Here is a 17,002-nt window from a genome sequence, read left to right as displayed (position 1 = left end):
ATATGTTTTCATGCTACATCGAACAGAGCACGTGTTAATGCAGTATCCATGCTTGTAGGGCAAGCATGGCGTGTGCTGAGTTAGCATGTGTACATGTGGAATAATAGACTGAGTAGAGACCTATCTTGGGTCATATATCTTGGCACTGCCTCACCTAGAATTATGATAGACTTCCCGATTATAAACAATTTAACCAACTGCATTTTTCATTAGTTAAATTTTATTAATAATAAATTGAGTGTAATAGGACATTAATCAATTGCTACTTCAGCAACAACTTGTATCTATATAGCACTTTTAATGGAATGAAATGTCCCAAGGCACTCCACAGGAGTGTTATAAAGCAAAATTTGACATCAAGCCACATAAGGCGATATTAGGGCAGATGGCCAGAAAAAGGTAAAAATCGCAAATTAATATTTTTACATTGAGAACTAGCCTTGCATGTAAACTGAAGACATTGCACGTGCAAGAAGTACCCATTTCCATAGGAAGATAGGTTGGTTAGGTAACTGACTAAGGTGGAAGTGTGCAAACATTTTTTTTTGAGGAGATGATAATTCATGGGAGTTGAGTTGGGATGTTGCTTAGATCCTATTGGGGTGTTGAAACTGACAGTAATACTGTGTGTGATTTTAAACCTGGTAGTTTAATTTGGGGAACTGACTACTTTTTAAGATGCTCTGGGCCTGTTTTGAAAAATACGAGCAACTGGTAGAGTGGCAAGCTTGAATAAAAATCTACCTCCAAGCACATTTTCATCAAGTAATAGTTTAAATGTTCTGCTTTTGTATATTGATCATTTTGATATGGTCCAATGTACGTGCAATGTGTTTCATTTATTAATCTATTTTAACTATAGATTATACTTTTTCCCGTTCTTCATAGAGATGGGGAATTGTATAATTGTATAAGCCTTCTTTTTGGAATTCCCCTGCATTTACCTTTTTCTTACTATTTCTTCATTTTAGCAGCATTTTGTTTGTGGTAAAACATTAAAATTGATGTCGAACTCTGTTATTCTTCAGAATTAAAAGTGGGATAATCAGGGACTGGAGACCTAATAGTGTCATGTTAATTTATGGGGCCATGTATAGTGTGTGGCTCACCTTTGAACAAGGTCACCGGTTAATTAGTTAACATCGTCCCAACAGCCAGAACAAATTGGTGGTCTTGATGGCTAAAGCCAGTACTGCTGCTAGTTTGCCTTAGGAGGCAAGAAACAAAAATCACTTGATAAGGTATCACTGTATTACATCTAGAAAAAGGGCTGCTTCTGGAAGCCACACTGTAATATATAGGTTGGGTTCAGGTTCCTGTAGTTAATACTAAAATACATAAAATGAAGAGTTAATGTATGCAAATAAAATATTCAGGGGCTTTTGTTTTGTTAAATATACGGGTAGATCATCTATGTCGTTTCTCAGAGGTATTCTTAGCCGCTGATTGAGGAGTGCAGGGGTCAGGCAAGGAATGCAGGATGGGCCAAGGGAACAGTGTAGAAGTTGGAGTGGGGATAGAATGAGATGAAAGGCCTGAGTTGAAGCATCGATAGAGCTGTATCAGTTTTCTGTTATCTGGCAACTGAAGACATTAAAGTCTAGAATAGGGAGCACACTAGTAGTGTGATTGGAAAATTGATTGTGGGTAAAATTTAAAGGGATGCATACAATTGAAGGAAAATGGCAGAATAGGGGGACTTGAATACGTACATCCTTTGGAAAAGCTCAAGAGGCATCTCAACTCATTGGCAGCCGTTGCAATGGCTGAGAGCGAAAAGCATTCAGAAGTAGTAGGCAAAAAAGTTGAGACAGGAAACCCAAGGTGCCAGTATGAATCCGGAGGCAAATGATGAAGTTGCGGAAGACTAGATAGCTGCTGAACTGGAGGTGGTACTGCATGAGGTGAGTGAGAGAGCTACCCATAGCACTATTCCCATATGTCCACATTGCAAGATGCCTAGAAGGAGGTGGAGGCAGGCTTCAGGCCATAGCTGGCCAGTAATGCTATTGACAGTGCCTGACCTATGACACATGTTAGCAGCAGATAGCACTTCTCTGCATCTAGCTCTCTGCTGACGTAGCCATATAGGTGTGACAATATTTACAAATATGGTTAAAGGCAGATGTGCTCAATCAGGCTTTACTAGCTGATGATCACATTGGCATGGCTTCTTTCATACGGTACCAAAGAGAAATGATACACCTTTATTGAGATGCTTCCGAAGAACCATCATCAAGCCTTCACCCATATCTGCACTATTCAGTCTGTTATCAAAACCTACCCTGAAAGTTGGAACCTCCTTCTGCACTAATCCTTTTGCCAAAGTGAAGATGTAGATGTGGCTAACTATGTACTGATGGTTAGGAATAGAACACCTTTGGCACAGCCTGAAATGCCTGACATCCCTTCTGCTGATTTTCATCTTCATCCTCCAAAAAGCTCATATGGATAGGTAGCTGTAGGTAGAGGTTCTGAACAAAATTGTTGTACTCAATGTTGAGTCTGCAAGTCTGTGGAGTGCCTAATCGCACAGGAGCTATGTACCTGTTATGAAATAAGGCATAAATAAAAGCAAAATACTGCGGATGCTGGAAATCTGAAACAAAAACAAGAAATGCTGGATTCACTCAGCAGGTCTGGCAGCATCTGTGGAAAGAGAAGCAGAGTTAACGTTTCGGGTCAGTGACCCTTCTTCGAAATAAGGCATTCTATTCTATTATAATGGCACCATTTTGCATTGTTTAAAGTAAAGCCAATGAAATTCTATTTGTTGTTCACTTATCACCAGGTTCTGGAGTAGATGCCAATTAATTGCTGGCTTTTATATTAATGCTCACGATCAGGGATCTGTAATGCTGTAAATGTTTCGGTGATGTCCTTAGTGTCTCTCGTTACTAGCTCCCTGGGAGGTGACATAAAGTAGCACCATACACAAAAGATTTTGCATTTATAAACAATGTGATATTATGTTATTGTTCATAATCCTAGTATTTTTTCCACTCCTCACAATGTTGGCTCTTGCTGGGCTACAGTTCCATGGACACAGGCAGCCCTCTGGTACCTCGCTCATGTGGTCATTCGTCATATGTGAGCCAAGCCCGAAACGATAACTGCGGGCAGGCTATATGATTATTAGACACAGTGGTGGGTTATTGGACAGTCACTCAGAATCAGAACCCTGGCTCCATTTACCACTTCGCTAGCCCACGAGCTCTTAGAACAACTGTAGCATCTGCCTGCTGCCTTTATCTCAACACAGACTAGGAATTTGACTCGGGACGTGACCTGGTCTGCATGATTTAAATTTGTATTTGTTCACCCGTTGAGCAACTAGGGAATACCTACAGTATTTAAGTATTTTTGAATCACCCAAATCCTCCAACCATATTATTTAAAGAAAGTCTGGCATTTATATAGCACCTTTCATGACCTCAGGACATCCCATAGTGCTTTACAGCCAATGAAGTACTTTTTGAAGTGTAGTCACTGTTGTAAGGTAGAAAATACGACAGCCACTTTGCACACAGCAAGCTCCCACAACCAGCAATGTAATAATGACCAGATAATGGCAGGAATGTTATGGCCCCCCACAGGAGCGGGCTGGTGGTGGGGTTGGGGGGAGACATAAAATTGAGTGAGAGGCGGGGGGGGGGGGGGGGGGGGGGGGGAGGAGGCGGGGGGTGCCATTCCCGACGCCTTCCCACCCCACTGCTTTTTATGTGGGGCTGCGGAGGTGAGAAACAGCCCGCCCACCTCAGGCCAATGAAGGCCCTTAAGTGGCCAATTAACTGCCACTTAAGGGCCTCCTCCCATCGCCTCGGCCAGGTGGCAAAGACCCTCAGAAGGCCCCCACGGCCCAACCGCCCCCAGTGCACAACACTCTCCACCCCCTCCACTCCTAATCGACCCCCTCTTGCCATGCCAGGGACTGGCCGATTGTCCCTGGTGAGGCCCCGGAAACTTACCTTCTTTCCCGGGCCATCGTCCCTCTCGCAGCCGTTGGCTGGGTGCATGCCCAGCAATGGCAACTGCTCCCAGTGGCATGGCTGGGACTGAGAGCTGCCAGCCCGCTGACTGGCCCGCAGCTCCATTAGGCGGAACTTCTGCCTGGGGAGCAAAAAATCTGGTAGCTACCCAGGCCCAGCAGAGGTGGGCTCACTCCTGACTTTTTGGCCAGTGGGTGAGGCCTCCCACCTAATGTAAAATTCTGGCCAACATGTTTAAGTGATGTTGATTGAGGGATAAATATTGATCAGGGATAATTCTGGGGATAATTCCCATGCGCTTCTTCAAAATAGTGCTATGGATGTTTTACGTCCATGCAAGAGGGCATATGGGGCTCTGTTTAATCTCTCATACTAAAGATAGCACCTCCAACAGTGCAGCACTCCCTCAGCTCTGCACTGGAGTGTGAGTAGATTTTGAGTTCAAGCCTCTGGAGTGGGATTTGAACTCACAACCTTCCAACTCAGAGGTGAGAGTAAGCCGGGGCTGCTACAGCAAAACTTTATACTCTTTCTCAATGCATCTTAAAACAAAATTATATATCATTTTCTGTTACAATTTTAATTGAACATCACACCAGCAATCCAAAAAACTATATATGAATCCCAATCATAAACTATTAGTTGAATGCATAAGTTTAATGTCTGATTAAACATCATAATCACATGCACCACACTAATATATATCGGACGTTTATCATTGCTTCTGCTTTTCTGTTTATAAGTTTGAGTCCCTGACTCATTAGCAAATTTGCGTAATAGTAATTACACGAATTACTGTGGGTGGATCGGGTTACGACATTACAACTCCTAGCAGTGTACCTCATGTCTGCTATCAGAAATGGAACATTTTCACTTCCAAACGTATGCAACTGAAAGAATTTGAATAAAACTAGAAAAAGCAGGTGATTCAGTCTAAACTGCAGAATCTTTCTCCGCATTTCTCAGTTCCCAGACTTTCTCCAACGTACACAAATATACACTCTTTCAGTTTCACTGAGAGAATCATAGAAATTACAACATAGAAAGAAGTTATTGAGTTCATTGCACCTATTTGTATAGGAGTCTTAACTCCTCATTGGAGCTACATACTCTAATGCCTTTGATGGAGTGACTCCTGATGCCCAATCGGAACCGACCCTGCAGTTTTATTCTCACAAAACGTGTCCTATAAAAATTCCCTCCATCCTTAAAGCAAGACGACTTGTGGCACCGAAGCTGCTGATGAGGTCGCAGATAATGACATCACAGACAACAAAACTGTGCACGATCAAGAAGTTTGCCCCCTGCAGTTTCGTTGTCAGGAAATACATACTTTCCTTGTCGTGTAGATTAGTCTGTCACAAGATTGAAGATATTAGCAATATTTATTATAGCATCCTACTTGTAGTACGGTAAGATTTACTTAGTGGAAATGTGAAAAGTTATCTATTCAAAAGACGTTTCTGATAAGTTTTCACAATTTTGAAAATGGGGTGAGGCTGTCTTTAATGTTCCTCCTCCTTCTTGCAGAATGTCTCTGAAAATTATCCATTTTTAAAAATTCATTCATGGGATGTGGGAGTCGCTGGCTAAGACAGCATTTGTTACCCATCCCTAATTGCCCTTGAGAAGATGGTGGTGAGCTGCCTTCTTGAACCGCTGCAGTCCATTTGGGGTAGGTACACCCACAGTGCTGTTAGGAAGGGAGTTCCAGGATTTTGACCCAGCGACAGTGAACGAACCGCGATATAGTTCCAAGTCAGGGTGGTGTGCGACTTGGAGGGGAACTTGCAGGTGGTGGTGTTCCCATGCATTTGCTGCCCTTGTCCTTCTAGTTGGTAGAGATTGCGAGTTTGGAAGGTGCTGTCGAAGGAGCCTTGGTGCGTTGCTGCAGTGCATCTTGTAGATGGTACACACTGCTGCCACTGTGCGTTGGTGGGGAAGGGAGTGAATGTTTGTGGATGGTGTGCCGATCAAGTGGGCTGCTTTATCCTGGATGGTGTCAAGCTTCTTGAGTGTTGTTGGAGCTGCACCCATCCAGGCAAGTGGAGAGTCTTCCATCACACTCCTGTCTTATGCCTTGAGATCGTGGACAGACTTTGGGGAGTCAGGAGGTGAGTTACTCACCGCAGGATTCCTAGCCTCTGACCTGCTCTTGTAGCCATGGTATTTATATGGCTACTCCAGTTCAGTTTCTGGTCAATGGTAACCCCCTAGGATGTTGATAGTGGGGGATTCAGTGATTGTAATGCCATGGAATGTCAAGGGGAGATGGTTAGATTCTCTCTTGTTGGAGATGTTCATTGCCTGGCACTTGTGTGGCGCAAATGTTACTTGTCACTTATCAGCCCAAGCCTGGATATTGTCTAAGTCTTGCTGCATTTCTACACGGACTGCTTCAGTATCTGAGGAGTCACAAATGGTGCTGAACATTATGCAATCATCAGCGAACATCCCCACTTCTGACCTTATGATTGAAGGAAAGTCATTGTTGAAGTAGCTGAAGATGGTTGGGCATAGGACACTACCCTGAGGAACTCTGCAGTGATGTCCTGGAGCTCAGATGATTGACGTCCAACAACCACAACCATCTTCCTTTGCGCCAGGTATGACTCCAACCAGTAGAGAGTTTTCCCCCTGATTCCCATTGACTTCAGTTTTGCTAGGGCTCCTTGATGTCATACTCAGTCAAATGCTGCCTTGATGTCAAGGGCAGTCACTCTCAACTCACATCTTGAGTTCAGCTTTTTTGTCCATGTTTGAACCAATACTGTAATGAGGTCAGGAGCTGAGTGGCCCTGGCAGAACCCAAACTGAGCGTCACTGAGCAGGTTATTCATAAGCAAGCGCCACTTGATAGCAATGTCGCTGACACCTTCCATCACTTTACTGATGATTGAGAGTAGACTGATGGGGTGGTAATTGGCCGGGTTGGACTTGTCCTGCTTTTGTGTACAGGACATACCTGGGCAATTTTCCACATTGCCGGGTAGATGCCAGTGTTGTAGCTGTGCAGGAACAGCTTGGCTAGGAGCGCGGCAAGTTCTGGAGCACAGGTCTTCAGTACTATTGCTGGAATATTGTCAGGGCCCATAGCTTTTGCAGTATCCAGTGCCTTCAGTCATTTCTTGATATCATACGGAGTGAATTGAATTGGCTGAAGTCTAGCATCTGTGATGCTGGAGGCTTCAGAAGGAGGCCGAGATGGATCATCAACTCGGCACTTCTGGCTGAAGATTGTTGCAAATGTTTCAGCCTTATCTTTTGCACTGATGTGCCAGGCTCTCCCATCATTGAGGATGGGATATTAGTGGAGCCACTTCCTCCAGTTAGTTGTTTAATTGTCCACACCATTCATGGCTGGATGTGGCAGGACTTAGATCTGACCTGTTGGTTAGGACTCAGCCAGTCGTGGTGCTACCGAGCTACTGTTGGCAATGGACATTGAAGTCCCCCACCCAGAGTACATTTTGTGCCCTTGCTACCCTCAGTGCTTCCTTCAAGTGGTGTTCAACATGGAGGAGCATCGACTCATCAGCTGAGGGGGTGGGGGGGTGGGCAGTAGGTGGTAATCAGCAAGAGGTTTCCTTGCCCATGTTTGACCTGATGCCATGCGACTTCATGGGGTCCGGAGTCGATGTTTAGGACTCCCAGGGCAACTACCTCCTGACTATATACCACTGTACCGCCACCTCTGCTGGGTTTGTCCTGCCGATGGGACAGGACATACCCGAGGATGGTGATGGCAGTGTCTGGGACATTGTCTGTAAGGTATGATTCCATGAGCATGACTCTGTCATGCTGTTGCTTGACTTGTCTGTGGGACTGTTCTCCCAACTTTGGCACACATCCCCAGATGTTAGTAAGGAGGACTTTACAGGGTTGACCAGGCTGGGTTAGCCATTGTCATTTCAGGTGCCTGGGACGATGCTGGGTGGTCCAAGTGGTTTCTTTCTGTTTTATTGACTTTTCCGTGTGGAGAGGATGCCTTGTAAAACGTGGTGCCTTCCCTGCGGGCTTGTGGGGGGGTTCCCTCCTTCGTGAGCAATTTGTGGATCACAAATGAACCCCACTGGGAACCAATTCACCCTCCCCCCAGGACCGTCCTCACCCTGGACTGAACGACCAACTCCCACCGCCCCCCCACCCCCTCCTTGCCAGGGCCTTCTAGACAGGCCTCGGTGACGCTACCTCACCTACCTCTGTTCCAGGGTTTCACCGCTGGGCCTGGGTCCGAGGCCTCTGCAGTACCAGCAGTGGCCACCACTCCCGGTGACACTGCCAATATTGCTCAGCTGTTGACCCTCTGATTGGCCAGCAGCTCTTGGAGGCAGAATCCCTGTCCCTTTAAAGACTTTTAAAGGGGCACAAAAAGGCAGAGACCGGGATACCCTCACCTTTTTGGCCCAGCACGGGAGCCCCGCGTCCAGCACAAAATCCAGCCCCATGAATGGTTACAAAAAGCTGTCCACAGTCCTGCATACCTATTTATAATGCTAATATACCTTTGATGAATTGTATCTGATTGACATGTGTGACTCTTGTGTTTTTGCATTTCAAAATTTTAGCTTGTTTTCAGTCAGGATAATATTTTTCAGTCTTTTAATCAGGCAAAGAGTAGCATAGATTGTTCCATTTAGTGAAAGAAAAATAAATATCTTCATACACAGTTTGCAAAAGAGACTAGTATGATGCACGGAATGGCTGGGGTGAGTTAGAAGAAAGAGAAATATAGGCCCAAAAATTGCTTTGTCAGGCCAATAAATGGTACCTGCTGTTAGATTTGCCCTTGCTCATTTAATGTAGACAAATATTTTGTCCTGCAAGTTGCTGGAAGTACAAGATGAAAATGGCACGGCACCTTCTACAGGACTATGAAGTTCTGATGAAGGGTCACTGACATGAAACGTTAACTCTGCTCCTCTCTCTCCAGATGCTGCCAGACCTGCTGAGTATTTCCAACATTTCTTGTTTGTGTACCCTCTACAGGGCATCTGGGATCTGAGTGAACAGGGCAAGCAACTGTGTGTCTCCTTAACCAAGCAAACTGAAGGATTGTGAAATGAGCAGCGCAATGGCTGAACGAGGAAGTATAAATTAAAATTGTGAATTCAATGCAAATCTGTTACAGAAAGAGAAATAAAGAGAGGGAAAAAGATTAAATTAAGAGAGAAAGAAGAGACCAATAGAAAAAATATTTTAAATGAAAAAAAAAATTCCAACAACAATTAAAACCTGAAAAAATGGAATTCTGTGCTTGTAATATTAAATGTTCAGTGCCAGAGAGGTCGTTTGGCAGTAATTAACATTTATGACGCTGTTAAAGGTGCGTTTAGACTTAAATGAACATGTCCTAAATTGCTGTGATGTGTTTAGTTCATATTAACTGCACAAGTACAGGTCCAGGCGCGTATCCATTGTCTCTCGAGATAAGGAGGCCCAAAAGAAAAGAAAGAAAGAAAGAAAGAATGGCAGAATGACGCATCTTGGATAGCAACTTCTGGATTTCCATGTTTAATCATGCAAATTCCCTTGCCTGAAGTTGCAGTAGCATTTGCACATAAATAATGGCTAGCTTTATTATGTCGAGTGACCACAGCATGTTTAATTCTTTCTTAAAGTGGATATGCTGGCCAATTCAATAGGTTACTTACTTGATATGATCACAACAAGAACCAATCGGACAGGTTTTCTTGAGTTAACAAAGAAAGAAGTTAACTTTATTGTACCTAAACCGAACTCATGGAAATAATAAACTATGTGCAAACTTTCACACACACATACAGCAGAGGTTTACACACACACAAATAGGTTACAGAATGGGAAAAGGTAGATTGGTTGAGTTAGAGTCCATAGAAAGAAGGGGTATACAATCTGTGAGGTTTGGAGATTCGGCTGGCTTCTAGCTGAATTTAGTGGTCCTGAGGCTTTTAGTTGAAGAGGTAGATGACTGGTTTGGTGGGTCTTTTGGAGAATGCGATATGGATGATTTCCTCCACGGGGTTTCTGATTGCAGCCAGAGTATGCAAAGGTGGTCAGTCAACAGGCAGGATTTGAAGCTTGTAAGCTGAAATGGAGAGCGAGAGAGAGAGAGAGAGAGGAGGACCCCCACTTGGGTCTGCGCGTGAGAGTCCAGAAGCTTCTCCTTGCTCCTCTAGAGAAAGATACGCTGAAAACCACAGATGGGGAGGGGCTTGTCACATGACAGTCACTCAGTCATTCAAACATAGCAGTTAACAGTATTTTTCCTCACTAAAAGAAAAATAACAAGCAGTTCTCTTAAACTTCCTGGGTCTTGGTTCCTGCTGGGGAATGAACAGACATTTCGTCTCCCTCCTCACAGGCCTTGCAATGTAGGATACAGTATTGTAAATTAGGTGGCCATCCTAAGCTGCCAGCAAAGTCATCCTTCATCTTTTCTCTCTTAAATTTCTTCAGTGGATTAAAGAAAATTATCGTTAAACAAAGCAAGTTGGTGTGACAATTAAGTTGGTGTGACAATTAGCATTGCTGTTATTTTGATAGCTCTGTCTAGGCCATTGATTTTCTTGGCTGCATGAAGTGCTTTGGGACACTCTACAGGTCCTCTTGGATCCTGTGTTTGTGTCACCAAGGGTCAGTGTCCTCAAGTAATTCCATAGAGAACAACTGTGACCAGTAGTTCAGATGAATCCCATAGCAATATTCAAAGAAGAGCAGGACTTTTGCAGTGTCCTGTCCAACATTCCTGTCTCAGCCAATACCACTACAAACAGATTGCCCAGGTATGTCCTGTGCACAAATAGCAGGACAAATCCAACCCGCCTGATTAGTGCCCCATCAGTCTACTCTCGATCATCAGTAAAGCGAGGGAAGGTGTCGTCGACAGTGCTACCAAGTGGCACCTGCTTATGAATAACATGCTCAGTGACGCTCAGTTTGGGTTTCGCCAGGGCCACATAGCTCCTGACCTCATTACAGCCTTGGTTCAAACATGGACAAAAGAGCTGAACTCAAGATGTGAGGTGAGAGTGACTGCCCTTGACATCAAGGCAGCATTTGACCGACTATGACATCAAGGAGCCCTAACAATACTGGAGTCAATGGGAATCAGGGGGAAAACACTCGGCTGGTTGAGTCACACCTAGCGCAAAGGAAGATGGTTATAGAGTCATAGCGTCGTACAGCATAGAAACAGGCCCTTCGGCCCACCGTGTCCCTGCTGACCATAATGCCTATCTATACTAATCCCACCTGCCTGCATTAATTCCATATCCCTCTATGCCTTGCTCATTCAAGTACCTGTCCAGATGCCTCTTAAATGTTGCTACTGTTCCTGCCTCCACCACCTCCTCTGGCAGCTCATTCCAGATACCCACTATTCTTTGTGTGAAAAATTTACCCCTTTGATCCCCTTTAAACCTCCTCCCTCTCACCTTAAATATATGCCCTCTAGTTTTAGTCACCCCTACCATGGGAAACAGACTCTGGCTATCTACCCTGTCTATGCCTCTCATAATTTTATATACCTCTATTATTTCCCCTCTCAGCCTCCTTCGATCCAGGGAAGACAGACCCAGCCTATCCAATTTCTCTTTATAACGCAAGCCCTCCAAACCAGGCAACATCCTTGTGAATCTTTTCTGCACCCTCCCTAGCTTAATCACATCTTTCCTGTAGTGCGGCGACCAGAACTGCACACAGTACTCCAAATGCGGCCTAACCAACATTATGTACAACCGTAACATGACGTCCCAACTCTTGTACTCAATGCCTCGGCCAATGAAGGCAAGCATGCCATACACCTTCTTCACCACCCTGTCTACCTGTGTTGCCAGTTTCAGGGAACTATGTACTTGCACCCCAAGGTCTCTCTGCTCAAGAACACTCCCCAGGGCCCTGCCATTCACTGTATATGTCCTGCCCTGGTTTAACTTCCCAAAATGCATCACTTCGCACTTGTCTGCATTAAATTCCATTTGCCAATCCCTTGTCCACTTTCCCAGTTGATCTACATCCTGTTGTAACCTTAGACAACCTTCTTCACTGTCCAGTATACTACCAATTTTGGTGTCATCTGCAAACTTACTAATCATGCCCCCTACATTCACATACAAGTCATTAATATATGTGACAAACAACAGAGGGCCCAGCACCAATCCCTGTGGCACACCACTGGTCACCGACCTCCAATCTGAAAAACAACCCTCCACTATCACCCTCCTATCACCAGGCCAATTTTGTATCCAATTGGCTAGCTCACCCTGGATCCCATGTGTTTGAACCTTCCGGACCAGCCTACCATGCGGGACCTTGTCAAAGGCCTTGCTAAAGTCCAAGTAGACAACGTCCACCGTCCTGCCCTCATCAATCCTCTTGGTCACCTCCTCAAAAAACTCAATCAAATTCATGAGACATGATTTCCCACGCACAAAGCCACACTGACTATCCCTAATCAGACCATGCCTTTCCAGATGCATATAAATCCTGTCTCTCAGAATCCCTTCCAATAACTTTCCCACCACTGATGTAAGGCTCACCGGCCTGTAGTTCCCTGGCTTATCCCTGCTGCCCTTCTTAAATAAAGGCACAACATTAGCTATCCTCCAGTCTTCTGGTATCTCACCCATGGCTAACGATGATACAAAAATCTCTGCCAGGGCCCCAGCAATCTCCTCCCTTGCTTCCCATAGCATCCTAGGATACACCTGGTCAGGCCCTGGGGATTTATCCACCTTAATGCGCTTCAAAACCTCCAACACCTCCTCCTTTGTAATGTTGATATGCTCCAGGATATCGCTGCTCCCTCCCTTGAACTCACTCGCTTCCGTGACTTTCTCCACAGTAAATACAGACGAGAAATATTCATTTAAGACCTTGCCCATTTCCTGTGGCTCCACGCATAGGTTACCACACTGATCCTTAAGGGGACCTACTCTCTCCCTAGCTACCCTTTTACTCTTAGTATACTTGAAGAATCTTTTAGGATTCTCCTTTATCTTATCTGCCAGGGAAATCTCATGGCCCCTTTTCGCCCTCCTAATTTCCTTCTTAAGTGTACTCCTACATCCCCTATACTCCTAGAGGGACTAGCTTGATCCCAGCTGCCTATACCTGACATATGCCTCCTTCTTTGTCCTGACCAGACCCTCAATATCCCTCGTCAACCAAGGTTCCCTAAACTTGCCAGCCTTGCCCTTCAATCTAACAGGAACATGCCGGCCCTGAACTCTTCCTATCTCACTTTTAAAAGCCTCCCATTTGCCAGACGTCCCTTTACCTGTTATCAGCCTCTCCCATTCAACCTTTGAGAGTTCCTGTCTAATGCCATCGAAATTAGCCTTCCCTCAATTTAGGACATCAACTTGAGGACCAGTCCTATCCTTTTCCATAACTATCTTGAAGCTAATACAGTTATGGTCACTGGCCCCAAAGTGCTCCCCCACTGACACATCAACCACCTGCCCAGCCTCACTTCCTAAGTGGAGGTCGAGTGTAGCCCCTTTTCTAGTAGGGCCATCCACATACTGCTTCAGAAAACTATCCTGGACACACTTAACAAATGCTTCCCCATCTGATCCCTGAGCACAAAGGCAGTCCCAGTCAATATTAGGGAAGTTAAAATCACCTACTATTACAATCCTATAATTCCTACACCTATCTGTGATTTCCCTACATATATGCTCCTCCAATTCCCTCTGACTATTGGGGGGCCTATAGTATAATCCCATCAAAGTGATCACCCCTTTCTTATTGCTAAGTTCTACCCATATAAATTAAACTGATAAAAATTGATTAAAACACTAATTAACTAATTAATAAGTAGAGTAACTAAACCAGAGGGAGGAGATTACTGTATTTAGACAACATTTAATATTTATTGTAGAATTCTAGCACTAGGGACCACATCGTGAAGTGTATCATAATTTAGTAAGGATTTAATAAGTATTTATTTATTTTATATCAATTAACTAATTAGTGATAGAAATGACAGTTAGAGGGGTGAAGTGCTTCACCTGTGAGATGTGGGAGGTCCGTGACGCTTCCAGCGTTCTGGGCGACTACATCTGCAGGAGGTGTACCCAGTTGCAGTTCCTCACAGACTGCATGGATCGGTTGGAGCGGCAACTGGATGCACTTAGGAGCATGCAGGTGGCGGAAAGCGTCATAGACAGGAGTTTTAGAGAAGTGGTTACACCCAAGGTGCAGGCAGATAGATGGGTGACCGCTAGAAGGGGCAGGCAGTCAGTGCAGGAATCCCCTGTGGCTATCCCCCTCTCTAACAAGTATGCTGTTTTGGATACTGTTGCAGGGGATGGCCTATCAGGGGAAAACAGCAGCAGCCAGAGAAGTGGCACCACGGCTGGCACTGTTGTTCAGCAGGGAGGGACAAAGCGCAGAAGAGCAATAGTTATAGGGGACTCTATAGTCAGGGGCACAGATAGGTGCTTCTGTGGACGAGAATGAGACTCCAGGAAGGTATGTTGCCTCTCTGGTGCCAGGGTCAAGGATGTCTCTGAACGGACAGAGGGCATTCTGAAGGGGGAGGGTGAACAGCCAGAGGTTGTGGTACACATCGGTACCACTGACATAGGCAGGAAGAGTGATGAGGTCCTGCAGGGGGAGTTTAGGGAGTTAGGTAGTAAGTTAAAAAACAGGACCTCTAGGGTTGTAATCTCTGGATTACTCTCTGTGCCATGTGCCAGTGAGGCTAGAAATAGGAAGATAGTGCAGCTAAACACATGGCTGAGCAGCTGGTGTAGAAGGGAGGGTTTCAGATATCTGGACTATTGGGCTCTCTTCAGGGACAGATGGGACCTGTACAAGAAGGACGGGTTGCATCTAAACTGGAAGGGCACTAATATCCTGGCTGCAAGGTTTGCTAGCGTCACTCGGGAGGGTTTAAACTAGTGTGGCAGGGGGGTGGGAACCAGAGCAGTAGGACAGCTAGTGAAGTAAATGAGGAGGACATAGTAAATAAGGCCAGTAGGACTAAGAGGAAGAGCAGGCAGGGAGATATTGCTGAGCACAGTGGGACTGGTGGTCTGAAGTGCATTTGTTTCAATGCGAGAAGTATAACAGGTAAGGCAGATGAACTTAGAGCTTGGATTAGTACTTGGAAATATGATGTTGTTGCTATTACAGAGACTTGGTTGAGGGAAGGGCAGGATTGGCAGCTAAATGTTCTAGGCTTTAGAAGCTTCAGGCGGGATAGAGGGGGATGTAAAAATGGTGGGGGAGTTGCATTACTGGTTAAGGAGAATATCACAGCTGTACTGCGGGAGGACACCTCAGAGAGGTCATGCAGCGAGGCAATATGGGTGGAGCTCAGGAATAGGAAGGGTGCAGTCACGATGTTTGGGGTTTACTACAGGCTTCCCAACAGCCAGCGGGAGGTAGAGGAGCAGATATGTAGACAGATTTTGGAAAGATGTAAAGGTAACAGGGTTGTAGTGGTGGGTGATTTTAACTTCCCCAATATTGACTGGGACTCACTTAGTGCTAGGGGCTTGGATGAGGCAGGATTTGTGAGGAGTATCCAGGAGGGCTTCTTGAAACAGTATGTAGATAGTCCAACTAGGGATGGGGCCATTCTGGACCTGGTATTGGGGAATGAGCCCGGCCAGGTGGTCGAAGTTTCAGTGGGGGAGCATTTCGGGAACAGTGACCATAATTCCATAATTTTGTGGATAAGGATAAGTCCTCAGGTGAAGGTGCTAAATTGGGGGAAGGCTAATGATAACAATATCAGGCAGGAACTGAAGAATTTAGATTGGGGGCGGCTGTTTGTGGGTAAATCAACATCTGACATGTGGGATTCTTTCAAACGTCAGCTGATTAGAATCCGGGACCAGCATGTTCCTGTGAGGAAGAAAGACAAGTTTGGCAAGTTTCGGGAAGCTTGGATAACACGGGATATTGTGAGCCTAGTCAAAAAGAAAAAGGAAGCATTTGTAAGGGCTGGAAGGCTAGGAACAGATGAAGCACTTGAGGAATATAAAGACAGTAGGAAGGAACTTAAGCAAGGAGTTAGGAGGGCTAAAAGAGGCCATGAAAAGTCATTGGCAAACAGGATTAAGGAAAATCCCAAGGCTTTTATACATATATAAAGAGCAAGAGGGTAACCAGGGAAAGGGTTGGCCCACTCAAGGACAGAGATGGGAATCTATGCGTGGAGCCAGAGTAAATGGGTGAGGTGCTAAATGAGTACTTTGCATCAATATTCACCAAGGAGAAGGACTTGGTGGATGATGAGCCTAGGGAAGGGAGTGCAGATAGTCTCAGTCATCTCATTATCAAAAAGGAGGAGGTGTTGGGTGTCTTGCAAAGCATTAAGGTAGATAAGCACCCAGGGCCTGATGGGATCTACCCTAGAATACTGAGGGAGGCAAGGGAAGAAATTGCTGGGGCCTTGACAGAAATCTTTGCATCCTCATTGGCTACAGGTGAGGTCCCAGAGGACTGGAGAATAGCCAATGTTGTTCCTTTGTTTAAGAAGGGTGGTAAGGATAATCCAGGAAATTATAGGCCGGTGAGCCTTACGTCAGTGGTAGGGAAACTATTAGAGAGGATTCTTCGGGACAGGATTTACTCTCATTTGGAAACAAACGAACTTATTAGCGAGAGACAGCATGGTTTTGTGAAGGGGAGGTCGTGTCTTACTAATTTGATTGAGTTTTTTGAGGAAGTGACGAAAATGATTGATGAGGGAAGGGCGGTGGATGTTATCTATATGGACTTTAGTAAAGCCTTTGACAAGGTCCCGCATGGCAGACTGATACAAAAGGTGAAGTCATACTGGATCAGAGGTGAGCTGGCAAGATGGATACAGAACTGGCTCAGTCACAGAAGACAGAGGGTAACAGTGGATGGGTGTTTTTCTGAATGGAGGGATGTGACTAGTGGTGTTCCGCAGGGATCAGTGCGGGGACCTTTGCTGTTTGTAGTATATATAAATGATTTGGAGGAAAATGTAGCTGGTCTGATTAGTAAGTTTGCGGATGACACAAAGGTTGGCAGGGTTGCAGATAGTG

This window comes from Heterodontus francisci, chromosome 13 (assembly GCF_036365525.1).
Source record: "Heterodontus francisci isolate sHetFra1 chromosome 13, sHetFra1.hap1, whole genome shotgun sequence".
NCBI classification, from domain to species: domain Eukaryota; kingdom Metazoa; phylum Chordata; class Chondrichthyes; order Heterodontiformes; family Heterodontidae; genus Heterodontus; species Heterodontus francisci.
This window is presented reverse-complemented; position numbering follows the sequence as displayed.